At 39.4% G+C, this 25,855-nt stretch overlaps 1 long non-coding RNA gene across 4 annotated transcripts in view; it reads right to left on the bottom strand.

The window, feature by feature from the left end:
• Positions 1-25,855, bottom strand: part of LOC120455173 — a 101,782-nt gene that overhangs the window by 42,818 nt on the left and 33,109 nt on the right. For 2 of the 4 annotated variants that reach the window (XR_005616722.2, XR_005616721.2), the window contains exon 3: positions 450-642. This is a non-coding gene — a long non-coding RNA (uncharacterized LOC120455173). The remainder of the gene's footprint in view (positions 1-449; positions 643-25,855) is intronic. The other 2 variants (XR_005616724.2, XR_005616723.2) reach the window with 2 other exon arrangements.

Raw genomic sequence — 25,855 nt, 5'->3', positions numbered from 1 at the left:
ATAAATTTGTATTCTTCTCTGATTTCCTGATTAGCAAATAACACATTTGTTGAGAACTAAATACCTAAAAGGAAATTGGAAGTTAGTTACGAGGCAGAACAAAACTGAAACTGGTTTCTCCCTTTTCCTTTTCAAATACAGTTGCTTCTCAAGCGGAGAAACCCGATGGGAAAGGGTAAAGGAATACCTCCAAAAAAGGCTCACAAAGTGCAAACCAAAGTGGAGGCTGGTTCCCCAAGGGAAGAGTTTTTCAAAATGTATTTTCCCTCATTTGTCTTACGCTTCTTGCGTTGCTTTTCCTTTTCGTTTTGCAATTTATTTTTTGGTTTTAATTTTTCTAATTCCTTTGATTTATGGAAACGGCAGTGAGAGACGCTAAGGGACCCACCCAAAAATCGGCATCTGAGAATTCCCGAAAGGCCCCAAACAAAACAAACGAACTGACTCACATGACCTGCCTGAACTTGGTTTTAATGGCTTTTTATTAGCCTGTTCCTTTCGATGCCATTTGCCATTTGCCGTTTGCCGTTTGCCGTGTTTGCTGTTCGTCATTTATTTTGGCCATAAAATCCGTCTGGATTTGAGTTCTTCTTCCTCCTTTGGATTCTCCCGTCTTATCAGCATATTGCACTTGACGGCTGGCTGAAAGAAAAAAATGAACAAAAATGGAATAAGAAACCCGATTGAATTTACTTCTCATATTCTTAAAATTACGATATATATTTGCCTTCGTTTTCGTTTTGAAGAACCGTTAAATAAATATTAAAAATATTGCTGGTGTGCTTATCCGTGTAAATGATGAATAATATTTATGGATAAATATGTAATTTACGCAAAAATAAAATGAAAGAGAAAATCATTTATTTTTGGAACGATTTGAACACCCAAGATGATAGAAAAGGCGGGAAGATTTTGGCATTAAGAATAGTCTTTTAGACATATAATATTGTACATTATGGTAGACAAGTGCAGATCCAGCCAAGTATTAATTGCACTCGTATTGCCAATTAATCTGCCCGATAATCGTATTAATTGCCGGCACCGTGGAGCCACTCATAAATATTGCTGCCAAGTTTAAAGCCGTCTGACTTCTTCCTGGCCAGTTTTTATACCCGTTACTCGTAGAGTAAAAGGGTATACTAGATTCGTTGAAAAGTATGTAACAGGCAGAAGGAAGCGTTTCCGACCATATAAAGTATATATATTCTTGATCAGGATCAATAGCCGAGTCGATTTGACCATGTCCGTCTGTCCGTCCGTCTGTCCGTCTGTCCGTCCGTCCGTCCGTCCGTCTGTCCGTCTGTCCGTCTGTCTGTCCGTATGAACGTCGAGATCTCAGGAACTACAAAAGCTAGAAAGTTGAGATTAGGCATACAGACTCCAGGGACATAGACGCAGCGCAAGTTTGTCGAATCATGCTGCCACGCCCACTCTAACGCCCACAAACCGCATCAAACTGCCACGCCCACACTTTTGAAAAATGTTTAAATATTTTTTCATTTCTGTATTGGTCTTGTATATTTCTATCGATTTGTTAAACAACTTTTTGCCACGCCCACTCTAACGCCCACAAACCGCCCAAAGCTGCCACGCCCACAGTTTTGAAAAATGTTTTGATATTTTTTCATTTTTGTATCAGTTTTGTAAATTTCTATCGACTTGCAAGAAAACTTTTTGCCACGCCCACTCTAACGCCCGCAAACCGCCAAAAACTGTCAGTGTTGAAGACTCTCCTTCGCACTTTCACTAGCTGAGTAACGGGTATCAGATAGTCGGGGAACTCGACTATAGCGTTCTTTCTTGTTTTTTGTGGAGGGGATTCAGTGTCCAATGCTAAAGCTAACACCGAAGCTGCAGCTGATCAGGTGGCAGATGCAATAGCAAAATGGGATCCCAACCAAGCGCAAACCTGGTTTAAAATAGAATGCAAAAAGCAATCAAAATGCAAAAATGAACAGCTGTTACTATCGCATTAAATTGCAATAGATGTGTGTGTGCGTGTGTAAATAAGCACAACAAAGTTCTTTCGAAGATCCATTATCATAAATATAACGATGTGTAAATGAGATTAGTAAACTTCTACAAAATGACGTAGAATTAATACTATTTAATAGTAGCCGTGCAAATGGCATTTTCAGTGTAACGCAACTTATTTGTGGACTTTTTAAAAAAGGATATTAGAGATATTAAATATGAGATATTAGGTACCATATCAAAGGCAAATGAGCAACTTTTCGGTATCGAATTTAAAACCCCACAACTGCAAACGAAAGCGAAACGATGGCAAAGGGTAATCCCGACTGCCAGTTAACCCTCTCTTTTTTTTTTTTTTTTTTTTTTTAAATCTTATCTTGGGGCAAACCCATTGCCTTACATAGGAAATCCAAGCGAATCGCGGTACTCTGCGGAACTCTGTAAAGGAAGAAGAAAACATCTGCGGGCAGCGAAGTTTACATGCAAAAAGGAATCACAGTTGGTAGTTTGCTTAGATGGTTTGTTGGTCGGTTGGTTCGTTGGTAGGTTGATAGGCAGACAAACAGGATCAGGAAATTCCGGTTTGCTATTATTTTTATTATAATAATTTTTCTCCTTCTTTGCAGCAGATTCTTCGGAGGATGTGAGGCACTTCTAATGCCTAAAAATGCCGAGAGCAAACGAGATGGCCATATCAAACAGGAATCCGCGACTGAAAGAACTTTGAAAGACGATACGATACGATATACCTACGTTCTTCTTGGTTCTTCTGCTCGATTCTCGATTGGTCAATTCTCCGGTCTTCCCCAACTCTCATTCCTTTTTTTTTGTTTTTTGTTTTGTGTAAGTTCTTTATTTTTGTTGTGGTGTCTCCTTGAACTGGCGCTGCTTGTCGATCTGGCCGTGACTCGTTTGCTATTTTTATAATCAGCAAGATCGAAATAACTGGGCAATAATGGGGTATACTCATTGGGGGCCGAACAGGGATCGATGACTAGCGCGATAAGAGATTATGGCACGGAGTGGTTGGCTAACAAAACATTTGCTGAATTATATGGTTACAAATAAGATAATAGTATTAACAACTTTGTTTTTTTTTTCTTAAAATTACAGTTTTTTCATTAAGATTGATCAAATTATTACTAAATATATGCACATTCATATCAGTTGTATCTACAACTTGATGATATTAATTTTAAAAATATGAATGGGTCAACACGTTAGAAAAGAATGGCATATATTTATTTTACCCTATAAATAACTGTTTTGTGCTGCAAATGAATAGCGCTAACGATTCCTACTACTTTCCTACGGATTTCCATAAAAAAAAATTTCCAATTTTTGCATTTTCGGTATGGGGTAACATCATCTACATATTTTTGCGAAAAATCGTCCAAATTTTACATTTTTAGGCTGAAATGCCATTTTGTTGGAAATTTTATAACGAATTCAATGATGTATGACATTCCATGTTTGGACAACTATTTTTGTTGTTGTAGACAAAAAGCTGATTATTTTTGGGCAGAAAATTGGAATACGAATTTTTCGCAAAAATATGAATATTTTATTGGCGATTTAAGTCATAACTTGCCTCAAAGTGATCCCAGAAACAAAAGAATGACTATTTTATGCAGCTATCTATCCACTATTTTATTTTAACTTTTTTAATAACTTTTGTTCTGGTATTTCAAAAATTCGGTTTTTAAGAAATAGTTGAAGAATAGTGGAAGTTTTTACCAAAATAGTGCATTTTTAGAGGAAGACAGGTTTCTTTTTTTCGAAACGTCTCTAATTTGTACAGGGTAGTCTGTACGTCGAAACCCCTTGCTGACACATTATCTGCAGCTTCCGAACCCAAAGGATACCAGCACGAAAAAAAGACCGAAGAATCTGCCTTACTTCTCAACTACCTCCTAATGTGCGGCCCGTTGGCTGAACAGGTTCTGAACCCTCCTCCACCCCCCAACCCCGCACCACCCCATTCTTGGGATCTCTCTTTAAGCCACCTATCTGTGGCTCTATTCAGCAGTCTTCGGACCTCTCTGCGCCGCTGTGCTTCTAGCTGAGCTCTTCCAGTGCGCGGATTCATTGCGATCTAAGTCTGATCCCCGCACTTCCCCCCCTTGATACTGCGCTTTGGATTATTGATTGCTCTGGGTCTCTGGGCAAACGTGTGCCAAGCAGTGGCTCTACCTCTCTCATTCCTCCTCTAATAGAATCCTCTCTCTCATTCGCCCACCGGCCACTGCTGCTGCGCTAAGCGTTTGTCGCCATGGCGAGTATTTGCTTTTCCACTTTGCATTCGCTGTCGAATTATTATTTATGGGACTGCATCTAATTCAGAAGACGCTGAAGACGCAGAAGAAGCACCAATCGCCGAAGAATCGGGCAACTATAGCCTCTGGGCCACTGATGTCTTTGTTTATTGGCTTCGGTTCCTGTTCGATTTGGTTCGATGTTCAAATGGGTGGGTTCTACTTTTATTTTACCATTTCACGATTTCCCCATTTCGGCATGCAGTTTTCAGTTGGAGGTAAAGTGGGAGGGGTCGCTGGCTGGCCTTGGGGTCCACTAAAACGAATGCTAATTAGACATCCAAAGATCGAGTGCATTCCGTTTGGGCCTAAACATCTGGCTGACATCGCCAGACATTTCGCTCTAATTGACAGCGGTGCTAATGGAAGAATCCAATCCAAGCGCGACTTCAAATTGAAGCCGAAAATTCTCAGGGAAATGCCACGGCTAATTGCAGTGATAAGAAAAATGGAAATTTTTATGTATATACCACTTGAATATAATTTTGCCATTATTTATGGCATAATTTCTATACTACCATACTGCTTTGTTTGAATAAAACAATTGGAGACCTTGACCTGCACCTTATCTACATGTTTTCGCCGTGGGCGGTCCAGATTCAAGAAGTCGCTGAAGATCAATAAAAAGCAAAAAAAAAAAAAAAAATCTTACAACAATTTGCATAGGAATTTGTGCGGCTCCGATTGGTTTTTCATCGATCGCTTTTTTCGATATGTGCTCTGATCTAATGCATTTCACAAATGCCAACGAGTGACTTATTGACGCAGCATGTGGCAAAGGCAACCTGCAACTGAAACGGGGATCTTGTGGACCGTGGATCGTGGATCGCTGATCGAATCAAATCGAATCGAATGGGGATCGCCAGTTGGAGTGCAGCTCACGTACGCAATTGTGGCTGATGATTGGAAGGAAAATGCCAAAGTCAAAGTCGTGGCCCGTTGACAACGCCTTCGTACTAAGGAGAAGTGGAGAACTGGAGCTGCAACTTATGGGTCGGATTATTGGGCCACCGACGGAACGGCGGCTGTAGCACAGTTCATTTCATTCAGCGGCCACAATTCCACGAAAGTGATTGATTACAATCGATGCAGCGATCCACGGATCCACCGATTCATTTATCCAGCGATCGCAGATCCAACTAAATGTAATACAATAAAATGCAAGGAGCGGCGGGGCAAGGCAAGAGCGATCAATTAAAACCGACTGATGATGATCAATTATCGGCGAAAGATGAAGACCAAAGTGAAGAAGCTGGCCTGATCTTGATTTGAAAATGCACCGCAAAAAAAGGAAGAATTTATTAGATATAAATTGAAACAACCTCAAATGAATACTTTTGAAAATGTAAATCAAAAGTGTATCTATTGTGTTCACAACATTTTATTTACCTCACCATTTATCTTTTGTTTTTTTTTGCTTCTGTTATGAATTTGATTAATTGTTACCGTTTAAAAGTATTCGATTTTCTGTGCACAAATAGCCGAGAACTTGAACACTTGATCCCGGCCAAAGCGAAACCGTCCGTGCTCCGTCCGTTCAACATTTCCACGATGACGACAATGACAATGACAACGACAACGACAATGACGATGACGTTGGCCAGTCATCGTCGTCGTCATCCTTCTTTTTTTTTTATCTTTTTCCTGCCGATGCTTGTCATGGCGGCGGTTGTTGCTGCAACAGTTTTAACACATCATAAAGCTGCTTAAAGTGTGCTTTTGGTTCGCAGCTCCCAGTCCGCCGGCTGTAAGATCTGTTGACATTACATAACTAGTACCACATTCTCAGATGAATCGATGGATCGATGAGTCCAACCAGCCAAAACGGACTTGTTTCATCTATTATTTATTTGTCGTTCTCAGTGGTTGGGGTGAGAATAAGAAGGTCAAAGAACTCGTGGAGCTCCAAAACCAAAATACAAAAAGTACACAATATAATTAAGGAGCATATATTGAAGATATCGAAAATGTAGGATAAGAACTCAGTGCACGCGACATTATAATTTGTATGGGTTTAGAAAAGCAATCTTCCCTTTCAGTCTCATTAAATTGCTTAGTTTTAATTGTTTTAATTGGATTTTTAAGATTTGAAAGGAAGACCACCCACCGCATACGAATATAAAATAATTAATCAAAAGCTTTAACAATTTATAGCCTACTTTTCGAGTAGTGATAAACAAAAAAACAAAAAGAAAAGCCCTCCCATAAGATCCATGATTGTATAGGAAATTTTATGAACTCTCTCGTTCAAAAACAAACAAAAAATATTAATGATTTCGTATGGCTTTGGGATGTTTTTATGACAAATAGACCTGACTAATTGTGAGGCACTCAAAAATATATTTTAGAGAGCTATCAATCGGGCTCGGGTAATATACTGATATTTATAACTCGATATAAAAATATATTTTATGATCTACCATTCTTTGTAAACGCCGTTTGCCTACAAACATACGAATGCGTGCGTTGTGTGTGTGTTAGGGGCAATAAATCAATAATTTGTTAAGAGGCGCTAGCTACGAACTTGTGAAAGCAAGTTCGTTGCCTAAGTCTTTTGTTTGGTCAGCAAGGAAACTGCCTTTTCTTCTTCTTCTTCTTCTTCTTCTTCTTGCCTATATGCCAATAAATCACTTTGTATTTATATTGATAATTCGTTGTGCTCTGCTCGCATTTCGAAAGTATTTAAAGATTTTTCGACTCTTTATATTAGCCCATGAGTTGTTGGTCTTTGTTGTGAAAGGAAGTCCGTAGATCGTATGCAAATTTTGCTGCTGCTAAACACAGAAAAAAAGAAGATAGAAAAGCAAATGGCCAAAGAGACAGTTGGCTGGCGGGAAAGAAAATAGGCAAACGGAAAAAATTGTAAATCACAGAAGTGCAGCTGCACCACACTGCCAACATCATCGCCATCCTGCGAGTTTCGGGCCGAGTTTCCGAGCCACAACCCCATCGACCATTCTCAAAAGCCACGCTTAGAATTCGCTGCCAATCTTGGAATTTTCCGGAGATGGCAGCGTGATTGTGGTGACACGAAATTCAGGCGAATCGATTTAAAAACAAATGCATGCCATGCCATTATACTTAGCACACACATGCATCAAGTATTCTAAAGTAAGCAATCTTTCTATGTAACTGAAAGATACATAATGTGAAATATTTTATAAACCCTTTAGGTTGAGTGTTCTAGCGGATTTGGCACTACTAAGTCATAAGCTTAGGTATATGTTACTGAAATTAGTTTCATTTCTTGTTTACTTGCATTATTATTTACAATTATCGACAGACGGCAGCAGCTTTATAAGGAATTCAGTGTAGACGCGTGCCAATTGGCTAGGCGGTAAGCAATCGAGAGAAGTTACCATTAAAACGTAGCACTCTTTATGGATTTGCCAGATGCGATTATTGCAAGTTGCATAAGCATAATGCCGGGCAGCAGAAACGCATCTCTAGAGCATTGCTGTTTATCTCGAGTGAACGTTGCAGCGTTGTCAAATCGGGCAGTGATTTGTCTCCAATCGGTAGTCTCGTGGTTGGATTCGATGGGGATGCGGATTCGTATCCGCGCTCGGATTGGGATTGGTATTGGGATTGGGGTTTGGAAGAAGTCGCACTTCAGCCTTCCCGCTGGCCAATTGACACTTGAGATTGGGCCCCGCCCCGCGGCCAGCTGCTGTTGGCAATTTATAAACGAAATAAATTCAATTGACTTGTTTGCCGCAGCATTTACAGTTGGCAACAATTGCAGCAATGCCATAAATCGTTGGACAAGCATTCGAAGACGCGATTCCCCCCCTCGTTTTCCCCAGAAGTTCCGCTCGTGGCTGCGTAACAATAAATTTTCAATGCAAACAAGCTGGTAAGCGAAGAGGAGTCTTTGGCCAAGACGGCCAGGCCATCCTGGCCAAAAGCAAACCAAGTCCGGCAGCGGCAGCGGCTGCCTCAGCATTTGTTATTTGAATTTCGAAAATTATGGCCACAAATTTGTTTTATTGCCAAAGTCAAGGCGTGCAATCATTAAATGCAACAGCATGCGGTCCCGATTCCCCAGTCTCAGTGTCTCCAGTGGTTCCCCCTGTCTCCGATTCTCCGATTCTCCGTGCTCCCTACTCCCTGCTCCCGATCTCCACTTCCATGGCACCTGGCTTAGGAGATACTTCCAGATTCGCCGTCTCAACTTGAGTTATGCCTTGCACTAAAAGCGTTTCAACTAACTTAAATATGAGCACATCATTAGCCTAAAATTGTTAGTTTGCCGACTTGGTCATGGCCAGCAGACGCCTTGGCCGACAGATTTTCTTCTAAGCTGGGCTTGCACAGAAAAAAACGAATAAGTGTGGTACGAAACCATTTTCTTTGGAGGTAAATTGAAAACTGAAACCTTTGTTGTCTTCATAGGACAAACTGACAATTAAATGTTATAATTTCATCGAAAGTGCATATTCTAAGCTAAGAAAGGCCCAAATAAAACGGTGTTTATCCCACTTCTTGCAGTGTGGCTGGCCACAGTTTCAAACTGTTTGTGTCTTGCAGCTGTGCTGTGCGCCGTGTGTTGTGTGTGCATCATAATGTCTGATTAACACGTGCGCAAATTATAAGATTTTATGCATTAGCCACAGATATCAGAGCCCGAGATAAAAGCAAAAATGCCCGGCTTGCCGCACTCTCATCACGGATCAGATGATTCCCCATTCTCGGCTCTCAATACTCGGTTCTCGATTCTGGAGTCTGGAGTCTGGATTGTGGATTCTAGAGTCTATAGCCTGTAGTCTGTAGTCTGTAGTCTGCGACTCGACTCGACTTCCATGGCATTATGGAATGATGTTTTATGCATGTGCTGCACGCACGCTCAGCCTGGACACCATCAAATCTGTGCTCATCCCAGCGCTTAAGTTTTTTTTTTCGATCACTTTATTAGGCGAACTGCTTACAAGAACGCCTCATATGTTTTTGCGAAATGGGAACGCTCTTGATTATTCCTTTGTTGCCGCTTGCCTTCTCTAAAAGGGGGCGTGGCACGAGTGGTCCACATTTGCAGACTTTTTGCCGAGCGGGAATTATGTAAAATCGTTTGGTCATAATGTCCATACAAAAAAAGTGGGAGGAGAAGAGGAGTCGTAATACACCAAAAGTGGGTGAAATGTTTGGAATAATGAGTAGTTTCTAGCTTTTAACGGAACACTCCTACCAAGCAGAACAACAAAAACCAGTGGACTTTGGTTTAGATTCGCCAAAAACTATGTAAAGGATACAAAAATACAAAGTTTGCTAGAATCTAAATATATGCTTAAATCATATTATCACCCTGGACATAAAAAAGAGCAATAGAAGTGCACATTCAGCTAAATCTATTAATGGTAAAATCTCTTCTTTTCTTACCGGTTCCAGGTGATCCAAAGCCATCAAATAAAACCAAAACCATCAGATAAAGTCAAAACGACCCACACAGCAAATCATTTTGCTACTCCAGAGTCGCAGCATATAAACACTACGCATCGGTTTTAGTAATCGAATTTTATGACAATTCCATTAAACGGTCATTTACAAGAAGGCAACAACTGTTGGCTGTTGGTTGTTGGCTGTTGGACAGACGTGTACTGGTATAAGCCAACAATCTGCGAAGCTAAGCCCACTCGCCAGCCGATCCAACACGCCCACAACCTCGGGCCAGCAAAATAAAAACCACGATGGGCTGCGCTTTGCGCTCATTTATTTATATTTTTTGTGAATTCTGGCTTCTTTTCCTTTTTTTTTTGGTGGTGGGAAGGGGCGAGAAAAACTGTTTTTCCAGCCTATAACACGCACAAATCTTGCATGTATGTATTTACCCACGGACGGGCGGCTAATTCAAATTTCTGCTGCCTGCTCGACTTTCAAGATCTTAAATCGCCCATTCTATACAGAGAAGAAAATGATATATTTCAATACAATTGAAATGCGCAAGTTCGCAGTAAATGTGCTAAAAATATATCAAAACCTTTATATTAAACGGGTGTGCCATTAATTAACATACTATTTAGCTGTTAAATTGTTTTTCCCCCGGTGTATACAACTATTCCATCCGCTGGCAGACGTAATTACTTCCTACCCATGCCCAAATCCCATCCTCCATCCTGCTTCGCATCTGCATTTTCCAATGGAGGGCAGTAGAGGCAAACAACATCGGGTTTTTTTTGGTCTCTCTCTCATTGGGGATTTTCAATTACCACCGATCAGAGAAAAACGTCGGTGGGAAGAAGAAGGGGCTTCGGAAAAATGTGGTGCGCGTGTTTGGTGGCGTTGCGTGTCTCTTGGCATGTGTCCACGCGAAATTGATATCGAACATAATTTTTTGTTTTTCTTTTAAACATATTTTTGTACGAGTATACCTCGCAACGGCTGATTCTGGTGGGGTATATGAATTATGATTTTGAATATGATTTTGCAGTTAATCTAGTAACAATTGGAATACTTTAAAGTTTCCTATTGCGCAAGCTCTATCCAATAGATCATTTTCAAATTATTGGCACGTTTCAAATTTACGTTTATTCATAACGGGTAGCCAGCGAGTCGAAATATTAAAAATACAGCAATACCGCTTTTATTCGTGGCTGTTCTACCTCTACTATAGGCTTATAGCTTATAAATGTATATGTTTATAAATATATGTATTTTGCCCCCACTCTTCTGGGGGGTTTGTATGTAAAAAGGAAATGGCTGAAAAATGCTAACAAGATTTGCACGATCCGCCTGCCAACCTCTGGCTTGGGATCTTGGCTTTGGTTTTGGTTTTGACTTTCGCATTGGCTTTGGCAGTGGCCAGAGCTCCAGCTCCCAGCTCTCAGCTCTTTTATGCTGTCTGCATGATGACAATGACAAGGCTGCAAGGTTACAAGTTTTTCCAGATCGAGAAAAATAAGGGGGAAATGGAAAGGGGGACTGAAGAGGCGGGGAGACAGGACAGAGAGTTTTTTTATTCGTCCCGCTCCGCGTAGCGACGATCATCAAACACTAAACAGCTCGTAAACACTTGGGCTTTATCGTTGCGGCTTTATAAGTTTCCCCTTATTTCCCCGGGTATCCAATAGTCGAGGAACTCCACTTTAGCGATCCCTCTGGTTGTTTTTGTTTTGTAACCATTTCCACAACAGTTTCCCCCACCTTTTCCGATTTTCCACTGGCTGATAACGTGCCGCTGACAATTGCAATTGCTGCCTAGCTTATTGTCTGCAGATTTTCCTTGTCGCTTGTCCATGTTTGTGCTATCAATTTTATGTTAAAATTTGCACTACGAAATTGCCAACAACAAAAAGACGAGGCAAAAAGGATTCGAAAATGGAGCGCTAGCTAAAAAAGTTGTTGCTTAAATTAAGATATCAATTCACACATCAGACAAGAGACAAATGAAATAAGTTGTTTATAATTGAAAACTGTAATTGAATTAGAGTGAATTTCCTAACAGAACTAAAGCTTTACTCGTATTAGCAAAACTAATATTAAAACGAAAACTCTTCATGCCAGACTTCCAGAACTCGTTTTGATTACTACTTTGTAATGGTTAAAACGATCGAGCAAACTGGAGCTCCACTAATCGATCCAAATATTTACCATTTTTGCACGCAAATTGATAAACATTTCATTCCAGTTCATTCGCAACTCCTTGAAGTAGTTGAAAAATTACGCTTTTCCATTACGGACACGAACATGTAAATGAAAAGTCGCACTTGAAGTGGATCGGAGAGCTGAAAGCAGGATCAAAAAAAAAAACACTCGGTCTTTCGGCTTCCATAGAAGAGAGTTAAATATCGGACAACATTAATGAGCAAACAGAATATGTGATTCGCATGCATTTGGAGTTTTAAGTCAATTTTAAAATGAAAAAATGAACAAGAAGTATTCTTCACCATCGGCTAGTCGTATTTGTCCAGCGGTAACCTTTGGCCAAAATCAATTAATTAGCCCACTCAGTGCTGTCTGAAAATCTCATTATTTATGCACATAATCTTGACACCTTTGGGAATGTTTTGAAAGCCATTTCCCCTGTCCACCTTCGTCGCAAAGACCATGTAATACCAGTTGAAAATACTCGTAGAAATGCATATACTCGTACGCGCTACACTCGATAAGTATACGCAATGTGCGTTTGTCAATGCCGATTATGATTGTCGTCGCCCCGCTCACAACGCTTTTCCGGGGGGGTGGGGGAAGGAGATTGAAAAACGAGGAAAACCCATCGAGAGGAGCCTCCACATTATGGACAGGAAATGCTGAACGCGCCAGAAGCAAGAACACGCGGAAAAAAATGCAGCCGCTTTACAAGAATTTCATACAATTAAATTTCCATAAAATGCGATTCGCAATGTCAGAAAGATGACATTTTTAATGAAAGTAGATAGAGAAATTACAGTTCGATAACTAGCTGTGTGTGAAATAATGTCGATTGTATCGAGAAAACCCATCGAACAATAATTGTGGCAGTTTTAAGTTGGCTTTTGGTGGCATTTTGTATATTTGCTATTTTATACTTTGCATACTTTTTTGTTCGGTGCAAAATGCGCTTGAGAAGCGAGCAACGAGCAACTTCCATCTGCAGCATTTCTATCTTTTCTCCGCTGGCTGCAATAAAACTTTGCAGTTAATTAGTCAAAATGCTGCACAACCGGGCTGGCAACTTTGCCAAATGATTCTATTAGCCAGACGCACAAAGTTGAAGAAATCAAGCAGCCAGCCAGAACCTCCAACAAAATTTCAAAAAGCAGCAAAAAGCAAAAAAAGGAGCCGAAAAAGAAGAAGGTTGAGAGCCATCCATGAGTATCCATTTGCACGCAGTAAATTCCTAAACATATTGGCTCGATATCGGCTGACAGGCAGAGGCGGCGATCGATAATCCCGGCCACTGCCCAATAATTCAGCAACTTATGTCGAAAGTCTGCCACAATTAACCATTGTTTATATGCCCGCTGGCCCGTTTGCTGCTCCAATTGGCCAACTGATGCTAACGGCCAACTGTTCGATGGCCGCACAAATTATAATTTGCCAAGTATTCGTATTTTAGCGGCAACTTTGTCGCCAGAATGCGGATTGGAATTGCCACAACTAGCTGTTGAATAAATAGCGAGCCAATTTTTAACAGGTATCCGGTAATTCTTTGAAAGATTTAGATGTTCTGCAGCACAGATTTCAGTGCTTAAATGGACAACTGGCATTGGTATACATAGACACTTAAGCATCACATAAATGCAATAAGTTGGAGCAATAATTACAAAATACATGTTTTTTTTTTTTTTACGCTTATAAGTATGAGTATACCGAAATGTTGCAACCATTTTTCGGTAACAAACGTATAGCTCTACAAAGCTTAGTTGTTTTATCTTCCGCCTTAGAAATCACTCTGTTTTCTGGTCAATTCAAAACTTATCATGGCTAATTGCCAGACCGTCTATCAACTGTTGTCCGAAACGAAAAAACCACTTGCAATCCAATCCGGACGGGAAGGAACCATTTCAATCAGGCCGCAAGTGGATTTGAATTGAGATCTCAGCGGGAGTTGAGTGGAGCTCAAGCACCTGTTCAACCAATTGATAGCCAAGGGCGATCCACTGATCCACCATCGCACCACAATCTACCATCCGCCATCCACCAGCCGCCATCCATCATCCAAGTAACGCCCCCACATGGTGGAGAGCATAATTGATATGCATAATCATTATTCGGTTTTGTTGTCGCGTTTCAATTAAGGTATTATGAAAATAACTCCAGCAATTGTCAATTGCTACACCACGAAAAAAAAATCATGATTCAATGAATTTTAAGCAATTTAAAAATACAATGATTTTCTTACAAACAGAAATTACTTATTGGATTTTTGAAATTTCTCTAAATTGCTCACATTAAATAAATCAGAAGACTTTTCCTGTGAGTGTGTGAAGAGAAATCAAAGCGAGATACTCGTATTCACAAAGATTTATTAAGTTCACACATTCGAACAGCACTTGAGGCCCTTGCCCCCTCTCCCCCTCCATCGCCGAGTTTCGTACACTTGGCTTGGGGCCCGACTCAACTTGACTTGACTGCCGATTGCCATTTTGGTGGCTCTCCAAGTTTCCAAGTTTCTTGGGCAGCAGCTGCACCACCAACGATAAAAACGATAAAAACAATAAAAAGACCAACAATGGGCGATCTAAGGCGCCATATGCGAAACGTATTTGATACGCCCGTGTGTACAACCATTTGCTGGCTTACTTACATATGTCTAAAAGGGTGAACTATTCGAATTTGTTTCATGAAAAACATATATTATTTCATGTTTAAATAGCTCTACAATTGTATGTATTTTTTTCGCAATAAATTTTATACTCTAGTTTGAATCTGTGGCTACCACTGTACATCGAGCATTTGTTCCACTGTCCACTGATGCTGATTACTGATGGCTGGTTCGCCTGCGCGCTCGTTTGTCCGCTTAATTGTGAGAAAATATATCAACGGCAGCCGGGCAACAAAGGCAGATCAAATGGAATGAAAAAGGCAAACAAAAAGCAGAAACACCACAAAACAATGTCTAAGTACACGGGTCTTTTGTCATTTGCATTTCGATTTGATCGATTCGATTTACTCGCTTCATCGGTGGGTGTCGCATGGGATTAAAAACTTGAAATAATCAATTGCGAATCGGCAATTGAGCGGCCAAACAAAAGGCGAAACCGAATCAAACAATAAAAAAAAAAACAAGTGGCAAAGTTCTTGACATTGTTCGAACGGTTAAAAGAAAGTCGATAACTGGCCAGAGTAGATTGCATCGGTCCAAGACCGAAACTCCAAGCTCGAGCTATAGCTACATAGGTGCCCCTCCGATCTCCGATATCCTCTGGCAATCGTCAGCTGCGGACCAAACTTTTGGGGCCATCAAATGAAACGAGTGCAACACAACAGCCACATCGCAATGGCCATGGCAATGGCATCGTGCGGCAAACAACGCAAAATGTTGCACAAATTAAAATTGAACACAATAATCAGTGTGACATGTTGTTGCAGTCGTTGTCTATATCTGCAGGGAGTGTAAAGCAAAAGATTTCAATGAAAACACACGATTCTAATCGACGACAAAGATACCCCAGGCGGTTACAAAAAAACATAATGTTAGTGAATATTTTATTCACGAAATATAGGCTTTAAAAACATTTTTAATATATTTTTCGAAAGCCGTGAACATAAAACAAACACTGAATGTAAATCCAAAATGCTCGCTAAATAAATATCTTTAAATATTTTAACACCCAACCATCCATTTTGAATCAGATAAATAGAGATCACTAGACTCGTCGACTTGTCCTTTCGGCGTTCGAGTAGATTTTACTCCAGGAACTATTTTCCTTGGCCATTTGTTGTTGCCAAGGCACTTGTCGCCTGTCGACTGTTGTTCTGGTTTTGTGTCCGTGTCTGTTTTACTCACTTTGCTGTCTGTTCTGTCTGCTCTGTCTGCTGTGTGTTTGCTGTTGGTGCTTTAGCTTCCTTCTCCCTCTTTCGACGCATGCGTAACGATCAACGATCAACTTGGCCAAAAGACTGCGTCCGAGACTCACTCCCCTCCTTGCTGCCAACTTTTCGAGCGTATTGCTGCTGGCCAAGTGGCCAAGTGGCCAAGTGGCCGACCACAGCAAATGACTTTATTATAGGTTTTTAAATTTATAAACGCACATTTACCAATGCTAAACATCCTTTGCTGAAATCCCCAGACACGATCTCTCCGCACGTCTTGTTTCTTGATCCATAAAATGGAATTATGTGAACTATTTTGCTGTTAAATCGCTTTATGGCCTTTGGGTGGTGGCGTTTTCATTTGCAAGACATTTTGGATCTCAAATTGGACACAGTTCTTGGACTGATGTGTTCAGTTTGGTAATGCATATTACAAATTATGTTAGGGCTACTCCATTTTGTTAAATCTTTGGGAAATTCTCTCAGAAATCAGACGCTATGAAAACTCATTCAATAGCTTAGGCTTTTTCACTGCCCACAGGAAGTTTCCCCCACGTACGTAATGCTCGCACAAACAACAGATCGACAACAAATTATGCTGATCTCCTAAAGTCCAATAATGTTTTAAAGACCAGGTTCCGAAAATCCTTCATTCAAACCAAGCCAAGACAAGACAACAAAACGATGAGAAAAGGCATTTCCATTCCGATCGACGATCTTTATCCTACGCATCGCATCTAACAAGAACTTTCAGACGTGTGGGCTCCCCGATGCGATCTCTTTCTTATCCGGTGCGATCGTTTAGTTGCTGATTTGTTGACCCGATAAAAATGGGACTTTAAGCCGCGCTGGCATGCACATAATTTGTAGTTTTTGGTCAATGAACACAATAAAAAACATTGACAAAAAAGGCGATCAAAACTTGTCGAAAGTTCGGAAGTTCGATTGAGAGGTTTTTTTATTGCTTTTAAAGTGGCCGGCCGCCCAAGTTGTTGTAGTTCATAATTCCTGAGCTGCTTGTTTGTTCTTCTTTATTACGCGACTACCTACTGCTGGTTGTGGCTTACCCAGTGCACTGCAAGAAATAAAAGTTTTAATCTGCCTTTGTGTACAGTTCATAGTACACCTTCCTGTTTATATAGCATAGTATTCTTATAGCATATGCAGAAGCCAATATATTTTCAAGTGTATCCATATTTATTCATGTTTTGTCGCCTGCTTCCGTCGTTCTTCCGCCTTTCAAGTTCTTGCAGCTTACGACGTTTGCTGTTATTCCCACAAAGTCGCTTTATATATATATGTATATCTATACGTTTTTGTGTGATCTTCCTATCAGCGCATTAACTCCATATTGAAGTCAGCAGATCTTTCTCATCCTCCGCAGCTGGATAATTTTATGCGAAATTCTCGTGCTTGGCAGGCCGCATATTTATAAATATGTATGTGTGTAAATACAGCTGGGCTCGAGTGCTTCTCAACTTTGGTTTAATTTCGTTCGGCTTTTGCTTTATGTAACATATATTTTATAATTGTAGTTTGCGTGCCTCAGGGCTGAGTGAATAGCCATTTGGGTGAGGGTCATTTCAATGGCCGTTGAAGGGAAGTGGCTAAGCTTGGGCCCTCAATAAAAGCTTCTTAAAAAGAGTTTAGTTAATTAAGTTAAATATTTAGTTACTTAAATATGAAATATTGTAAATAAAACCAATGAGATACAAATACTACTGAAGCCTAAGAATATTCCATTCTTTTTGGATATTCTTGCTAATCGCCCTGCTGGCAAACAAATGACTTGCGACACAAACGCGATGCATTTGACCCGAAACACTTAACGGTAACTTCCCCATCAACGTGCTTTCGTGTGACCTTCAGCAACGACAGTAACAGCAACAACAACAACAACAATGACAACAATTCACTTAACCAAGCCTTTTAGCAGCAGCAACAGCAACAAAGTATAAGAAGTTCACACAGCTCCAAGTGCGTCCATTTACATAATTGTCACACTGATTTTGTGTACTTCTTGCATTGTTGTTTTTTTTGCCGACTTATGTCTGTGGCATAAACAAAAACCAAAAAAAAAAAGCAGGCAACATTTCAATTTGTTTTTGTTGTGCTCTTCAAAATGTAATTAACCTCAAGTTTCTTTATTTCTTGGCATTTTTTCGGCCCTTTGGTTTTGTATATACTTTTTCTTACATTTTTTTTATTTGCGTCACTTTTAGAACAACGACAACTTCAGCGTCGAGTAATTAAGCAAAGCTAAAAGTTCATGTTAATTGTCCCAGAGGGAAAGAGAGGGCTAGATAGGGGGACAGAAAGAGACGGCGCTAAACAATTATGAACCCCCAAAGGTCAAAGACTAAAAGAATTGTCAACCGTGGACAGGTTGGTAGAGCGCACAGCGGCCATCAGCAAATAACAAAAAAAAAATCACAGAGAAAAAAAATAGTCAGAAATTAGAAAATTTTACATTTTTTTTATTTTACGTAGAATGTAGTAATTGAAATATTTCGCAAAGAACTTAAAATATTTAGAAGCGATAATATAATTTTTATATATTATTATTTTGTGCTGGTGAAGAGTTGGCGAAATTTCAAACAATTCGTTGTTGGGGAAGGAAAAAATACCTAGTAATTTGAAGGGGTTAAAGAATGTTTTTCTAATTTTTTGTTGTTTTTTTTTTTTTTGTTTTTTTGTTTATGTTGACTCATTGAAGGGGAGCCGTGGCTGCTTCTTCTTCCAGTTGGACGAACTCAACGGAAGCAACGAACGACAACTCTTTTTTTTGGCATTGTTGTGCTGTGTTTTGTTCTTCCTTTTTGGTTTGGTTGTTTTGTTTTGTATATACATTTTATTTTTCTCTTTTTTTGCATTATTATTATTTTAGCAAAATACCGTTGGATTGTGCGAACACACGGTGTGAATAATACTTTAATTACACCGAAATGCGATAGAGGAAGGAGGGGGCTTTAATAGTATTATGCTAATGCAAATCAAGATACAAGTTTGTTCACACTTCGTGAATAGGAAACCCTTTTTTAGACATCAACAAAACTACAGTCTTACTTATTTTCTAAAGAAAAATCATGCAGTATTATTTGAAAGCTTAAAAAAAGTAAATTGGTTAATACAAATCAACTGTAATACATATACGAAAATAAAAGCGTCAAGAGTCAAAGGGACTAGCAAATAATTTAAATAAATCGGCAATGAAAATCCATTAAGTTTAGCCCAACTTACAGATTCCACCAACATCGTCGCAGCTGCATTTATAAATATTGATTAAGTCCATAATTTAAGTATTTGAAACGGGTTTCGCAGCTCCTCTCGAACGAAATTAAACGTTTCAAACTCATTAGGCCGAAAGAAAAATGAAAATGCTAGATTAGTGCAGTGGACAAAAGAATAGCCGTTATAGTATAGCTTTTCTTATGTTTCTCGTGATAGGTTAATATGCGTGGACAAAGAGCCGACATTTTCGGGAGGTGTTATCAACACATTCGAGACATCGAAAGTATTTAAAAGCGTATTTTTCTCATCGTCGTTTAACAAAAGGGCTGATATGGCATTTAAAAATCAAGTTGACTACTGAGGAAAATTCCCCCACCCCTCGTCTTATTTATTTAGTTTTTAATGGAAAAAACAAATCAAACGTTTGCGCCAGTAGCGACAACAACAAAGTGGAGTGTCCCATACGTGTTTACATTAATTTTCAATCAACTCGATTTGCATTACATATGAGGCAACCAGATCTTGAGGAGCCGATGATACCGCAACCCGAGATAACGCAGAAAGCTCCAACAACTTTTCTGTGGTACTTCAGATACTCTTTGATTTAGCTGCACTAAGCAGTCATTCTCTAAGTTGTGGGAAGTATTTTGGTAAATTTATTATTATAACTTTTATAAGCTTATATTTGTTTCTTATCTTCGGAGGCAAGAACTTAAAAATGTTGTATTTAATTGCACTTTATATCATTTCAGAAGCAGCATGATTTCCTAATTACAATTGGAGGTAACTAATAAACAGTCAATTGCCAATTTTAAGCCAATTTAACAGAAAAATTAGTTTTCCCCAAGACAAACCCAAACTGCCTCATAAAACACTCAACGTAGCCCCAGAGCCAAGAGACTCCAACAATTTATGGACTGCCACTAGACTAAGGATATTAAATAGGAGAAAATAAAATCAATGACTTTGGATGGGGGATCGATCCACCCGATCGATTTTCATGCACACCATACACACCAGTTCCATCAAAAGCCACGAGCGACAGCACAGCATCAGCACACAAGGTGGCAATTAATCAGCGAAATTAGTTTTTATGCATTTTAAATGATTTTATAGTTTGGCGGCTTTGGCTTCGCGGCACCGTTACTTGGAGCATTTGGAGCATCGTCAATATATGGCTTACAAAAGACGGACCCCAAGCCCCCGCCCCCTTCTCTTCCACCTTTTTGAAATCTCGCCGGATGATGCCCACTATCTCATCCAGCTGCCTTTTAGTGCCTGCAATCTGTTTCCAAGTCTGCAATCAAATTTTCGCTTTCATGCCATTTGGCCAGAAAATAACAAACACGAGGAAATATAAAAAATAAATTTAAAAAAAAAACATGAACAACAAGAATATAAAGCAACGAAAAAATCGCACAAAATGATTTTACGCCGCAAGTTGATCAAACATAAATTTAATAAAAGGCTCTTGCCCTAATGTGGACCTGCAACAGCTGCACTCGGCAAAAGGCAACTCGACTGCATGCATATCCTTTATCTGGCATTTAATGTATAAAATATATTGAGCATTTAAGCCGCACATAAAAATGTTTATCCACTCAGACAACTATTTATCAGCTCATTGAGCATTGATCGCTTTGATCTCGTAAAACTTATAATGCTGTTAGCCAATATGCTCGCAATTTGGAAATCAAATTTCCAGGGTGCAGCAAATGCACTTACGTCCGCAGCTAATGTTAATGGGGTGTGGCATTTTGGCCAGTGTAAATAAATTAAAGAGCAGCCGCAAAACAAAAGCACTGATCACCGCGCGAAAGAGACGGAAAGAGATAAAGATAAAGAGAAAGAAAGGGAGGGGGAGGGAGGCAGTGGAGATGCGGCGGCATTTTGATTGCATTTCATTTGTGGCAGCAGCCAGAAACACCAAAACACAAAAAAAGGAATAAAAAAAAAAAAGAATAACTTAGCCAAGAGATTTTGACTCCTTTTGGTCTTTGTTTGCTTTGCAAATTGCGCTCAAGTGCGCCTCCGAGATAATCAGTGCAAATTCTGGCCAAAAGGGGAGGCCGCTCGCAGAGGGGGCGGCGGGGTATCGCTGCTTTATGATATCTTATCTGTGGTTAATCGGAGCAGCTGCTCCTGCATCTGCATCTGCGCGCGTTTGCGTGTGTCATTCCTTGAGCAAATAATGGCAACAATTATTCCGGCAAATGCAGCCAACCCAAGATATCGGGGACTCCTCTTTTGCACTCGCAAAAAATCATATTAATTCAAATAGTTCTGTTCTCTCAATTGAAACCTTGATAGGTCAAGTCAAATGAAAGCTAATTTTAAGCCAATTTTATATTTGTAAATACTGCAAAAGGCGCTTTGAATGTAAAAACATAATGAATGTGGCACCATTTTGTGAGCGCACTTTTGTCCCTCGAAAGTTGTATAGCCTTTTTTTCTGGCAGTGCAAAACGATTTCAACTCCTTGCGGCCGTTGATTCCTTTTTGGGTGATTATGCAATTTAGCAGCTTGTAAGTGATTGTTTGTGGGGCGTTGTTGGCCTGCACCACTGCACCACCGCACCGCTGCACCACTGCAGTTGCAAGGTGCAACATGAGAGCCACTGGAGGCAGGCAGCTGTGCGCTCGCCACAAATTGTTGTCCGCACATTTTCCTCCTCTTTCGGCATTATTTCTGCACTTTGCTCTGCTTTTTTTTTTTTGTTATTCTGTGCATTATTTTATTCTGGCTATTTTTTTGTTCGTGCGGCGCTGATTGTTACAATTTTTGTGTGTGCGCGGCTTTCAAATTAAAACGCAGAACATTTTTGGTAATTTTTCTTCTTATTTTTTCCGGCTTTTTTCGGGAACTTAGTGAGTTGAAAGTATAGAGGGTATTTTCATGGAGTTTGATGCTATGCTTTTGGAAATCGACGCTTTAATATTCTTTCTTTTAAACTACTAAAATAAATAGTATTTATATGCAAAACGTTTTATAGGTAAATATCATCAAACATATACCAAGGGAAAAGTGTAATAAAAGAAAAGTTTAAAAACTTTTCAAACTTATATTGTTTTTAATATATATTTAGCTAAAATAAAATTAATGAAAAAGCTACAACAACGATTATAATTTCAAAGTGTAAAATGTTTTAAATTTTGTGTAAAAAAAAGTGTATTTATAACTATAACTGATAGCTGAACCATCCCACATGGCGAAGCAGCTTGAGGATGATAAGTTGGGATTGGGAATTCGGGAATCGGGATTCGGGATTCGGGATTGGAGATTGGAAAGGGGACTGGGGATTGGGGGATGGGGGCTCTGGTAGAAAATGACGTTGACTCGACGACGATGACGATGACGAAGACGATGCCGAAATGCAGTGATGTTGCTTTTGTTGTTAACAAACCACACGTAAGCCAAATAAAGTAAATTGCGGCAAATACAAATTGAAAACGGTCTGACAAATGAAAGTCAGTAACAGCTGCAACCGCGATTCGGCGTTTGGGGTCTGGAGCGAATCGGATGGGGGAGGGGGAGGGAGAGGGGTGAAAATCATTTCAAGGTCATGCTGAAGCGCCCGGCCAAGAAATTCGTTGAACCGACTTTCGACAAATTGTGACAACGCCCATGCGACAAAAGCCACTCCAAAAAATATAATCAGTATACGTACAAAAATACTTTTAGCTCATGTCAGAGAAAAAAAACTACGCTAAAAGTGTGTCATAAATCATATTTTATAAAATTGTGCTGCTTGGAAACTTTATTAACGGAATTTAGCTATTAATAAGAACACTTGCTTGAGTTTCGTGCTAAATTATTATGATTGTCTTTTTCTTTTTTTCGCATTCATTCTCCATTCACACAGTGACCGCAAATTAATTACGTTCAATTGAGCAGACAAGGACACGCCCATCATGGTGCCGCCCCTTTTGCGGTTGGATCGCATGCGAAAGACCTTTAATCCTTGTAACACCTTACAATTTGATTCATTCGAGGATCTTGAGAACTGTGATTATTATGAAATATCATATTGCAAATTTGCATTACCTCCTTTGTTGCAACAAAATCTTTTATAATTATGCTACTTTTACGACGGCGCAACATCTGTGCTGAATATTATGGCCAATATCTTACAGGCTTAAAAAACAGCAACAAAGAGAGGGGGTGTTGCTCATTAATCATATGACAAACGTTTTTCTTTGTTCACTCGCTTCGCGCATCGAAGCAATTCTCTTCTTTTTTTCTCGAATATTTATGCATATTGCGAGTCGAATTTGACAACGGTCCCAAAATCCAGACCCAGACCCACATCCAGCACGATTCTCCGCGTTTCCAGGCGATATCGAGAAATGGAGAGTGGGTGGGGTGGCACTGGTGGCAGCCACTGAATCATTGGGAAACCGAAAACCCAGCAGAAGTAAGTCACACATTAAAAGCACAAAAAAACCATGGGAAGCCAATTAAAACCGGGCTCTGATATATGACAGTCAATGCGCCAAATAAACTGAAGGGGATTAAGGTTGCAAACTGATTCTTACATGTCATACGATTAAAAAAAAAAAGAGGTATCAATTTTGTGGTGTTTTTAAAAACCTACATATGGTTATTATTCTATTTCTATTCTATTTTTACACCAAATGATGTATGTGAGTAAGTGCAATTTTTTTCCTCAATGTTACAAAATTATTTGAAGTTCAAGAACGCTAGAGGAACAGCATTTCAGATTTAATAAATAAATTATTTACGATTTCTTCCAGAGGACCGAAAAAGAAGATAATGCTTGGCATCTACGATTAGCTAAGGGTCACATTTTGTCGACTTCTTTCAGCTGCTTTCTATGCAACATATTGAGCCGCAGCACGTTGCATCTGGGCATAATAATTGGCCAAATATACAGGCTCTTACAAATATATTTAGATGGCCATAAAGGAATGTCTGGGCATATTTCATCATTGCAGGTCTTTGGCTTTTAAAATTTGTGCAAGATTCGGTGGGCAAACATGATGGGAGAATTCTAGCAGCGAATGCTACACATAATTTTGCATAGTTTTATTGCAGAACGTGGAATGTACCACTCGTTACCCGAACACCATACCACCAGAACTTAGGAACTCAAGACTTTCGGAGTGGATCAGAGTCGAGTGCTCGACATTTATATGCGCATCACTTAGTCGAACTTCTTTTACCATGAGCGGAATTCATAAAAGGCAAATTCAACTCACTATATAGGCACAACATGTATATACATACACATACATATGCACATATACTGATGGGAAAAAGGCGCTGAATTAGTTGGTATATTCTGTGAGTAATTCTCGTGTCTATGACATAGGAAAATGCCTCTTAAATGCAACATTTTCATGCGGTAATTGCAAAAAACTACGGCAGCACTAAAATAAAAACAAACCAGACCAACAACAAAAGGGAAAAATAAAAGAGAAGAAAACAAAAGCGGAAGCTTTGGCAATGATCATGCAAACTGCTCATTCATAGGATAATTATTCCATGAGTTCATTGCGGTGGCGTCGGTGGGTGAGCAATTGTTTTTCTCTTTTTTCCATTTTTTCTTTTTTTTTTTTTTTGCTGCAGTGGCCTGGCGGTTTGGTGTGGCACCTTCTGAGTGGGGTATTCCCGCCGTACAACATTTATACTATATAGTATATATATATATATATATATATAAATTTTGCCTAGCCAATGTTGTGGGAGCTGAGGAACTGAGGAGCCGACTCGACAGCCATGTCGGCTGCGATGCGATGCGATGCATTTTTAATGTTTTCATCGCATTAAGCGCATATCTAATTTAAGTCAGTCGCTTTATAGGCTAGGCTGTTCTACATCAGTCTCGTAAGTTCAATTTTCCTGCACCGTAATCACTCAAGAATTTACAGATGAATGCAGCACGATAAGAGAGTAATTTGTTTGCTTTCATAGAATACATTATTAAAAGCAGACATATTGTTCGTATTGTTAGGGATACCATAAGTCAAAAAATATTAATAAATTTTTTAGAGAACCTTTGCTACCGACATTTCTCTGACGACCTTGTCCTGAGACTCACCAAAATCCGCGGCAGAAATGTATCACGCCCACATATTGTTGGGCATGTCTGACCAGTTTTTTCATATACGCAGCAAAATCCGTATTTTAAGGTGGTTCCTTCATACGTCCCCAAAAAATCACAAAATTCTTCGAGAATGACAATGACTGAAGCGAACTCAAGCTCCACTGGACTCTCGACTGTTCCACTTATGTACATACGTACGCACATACAATTCATCACATTTAATTTGAACGAAATTTCTAACTTCAAAAACAGTTTAAATAATAAAAAAAATTAATTAAATATATATATAAATGTAATTGGTTCTAATCCATTTATATTTGCGAGTTGTACCTATCATGTTCTCCTTAAGTGACAGACAAAATTCCGAATATAAATTTTATATGTATTTTTTCAGTGTCGCATACTTTGTGTCTTGCCGTAAACATTGTTTTTTAATTTTTTTGTGTGTTGATTTAACAAATTTGAACGTACATATATATTTGCAATCTTCTCCTTTCGCTTAAAACGGTAAAAAAGTAAATTTGATTCATACTGGCACGTAACAACAGCAAATGCTTTTGCTTGTTGACTCGCTTTATTTTTATGATCCCTGTTTTGGCTGCTTTTTGTGTTTCGCGCTCGTTGGAATTCTGCGAATTTATATTGACAAATTTCATTAGAACTTGTACTTGGCCAGAAACCGGGCAAAGGGGCGAACTTGACTTGGCTAACTGTAGTCGAACGAAGTGAAATGAACTGAAGTGAACCGTCTCAGTGTTTGCTTTTTTTTCCCGGCAGGAAAACGAAAGACTTAGGCAACGAACTTGAAAATAGTCA

The sequence above is a fragment of the Drosophila santomea genome, chromosome X (genome assembly GCF_016746245.2).
Source record: "Drosophila santomea strain STO CAGO 1482 chromosome X, Prin_Dsan_1.1, whole genome shotgun sequence".
Taxonomy (NCBI): domain Eukaryota; kingdom Metazoa; phylum Arthropoda; class Insecta; order Diptera; family Drosophilidae; genus Drosophila; species Drosophila santomea.
The sequence above is the reverse complement of the archived record's forward strand: the minus strand, read 5'-3'. Positions and strand labels throughout refer to the sequence as shown.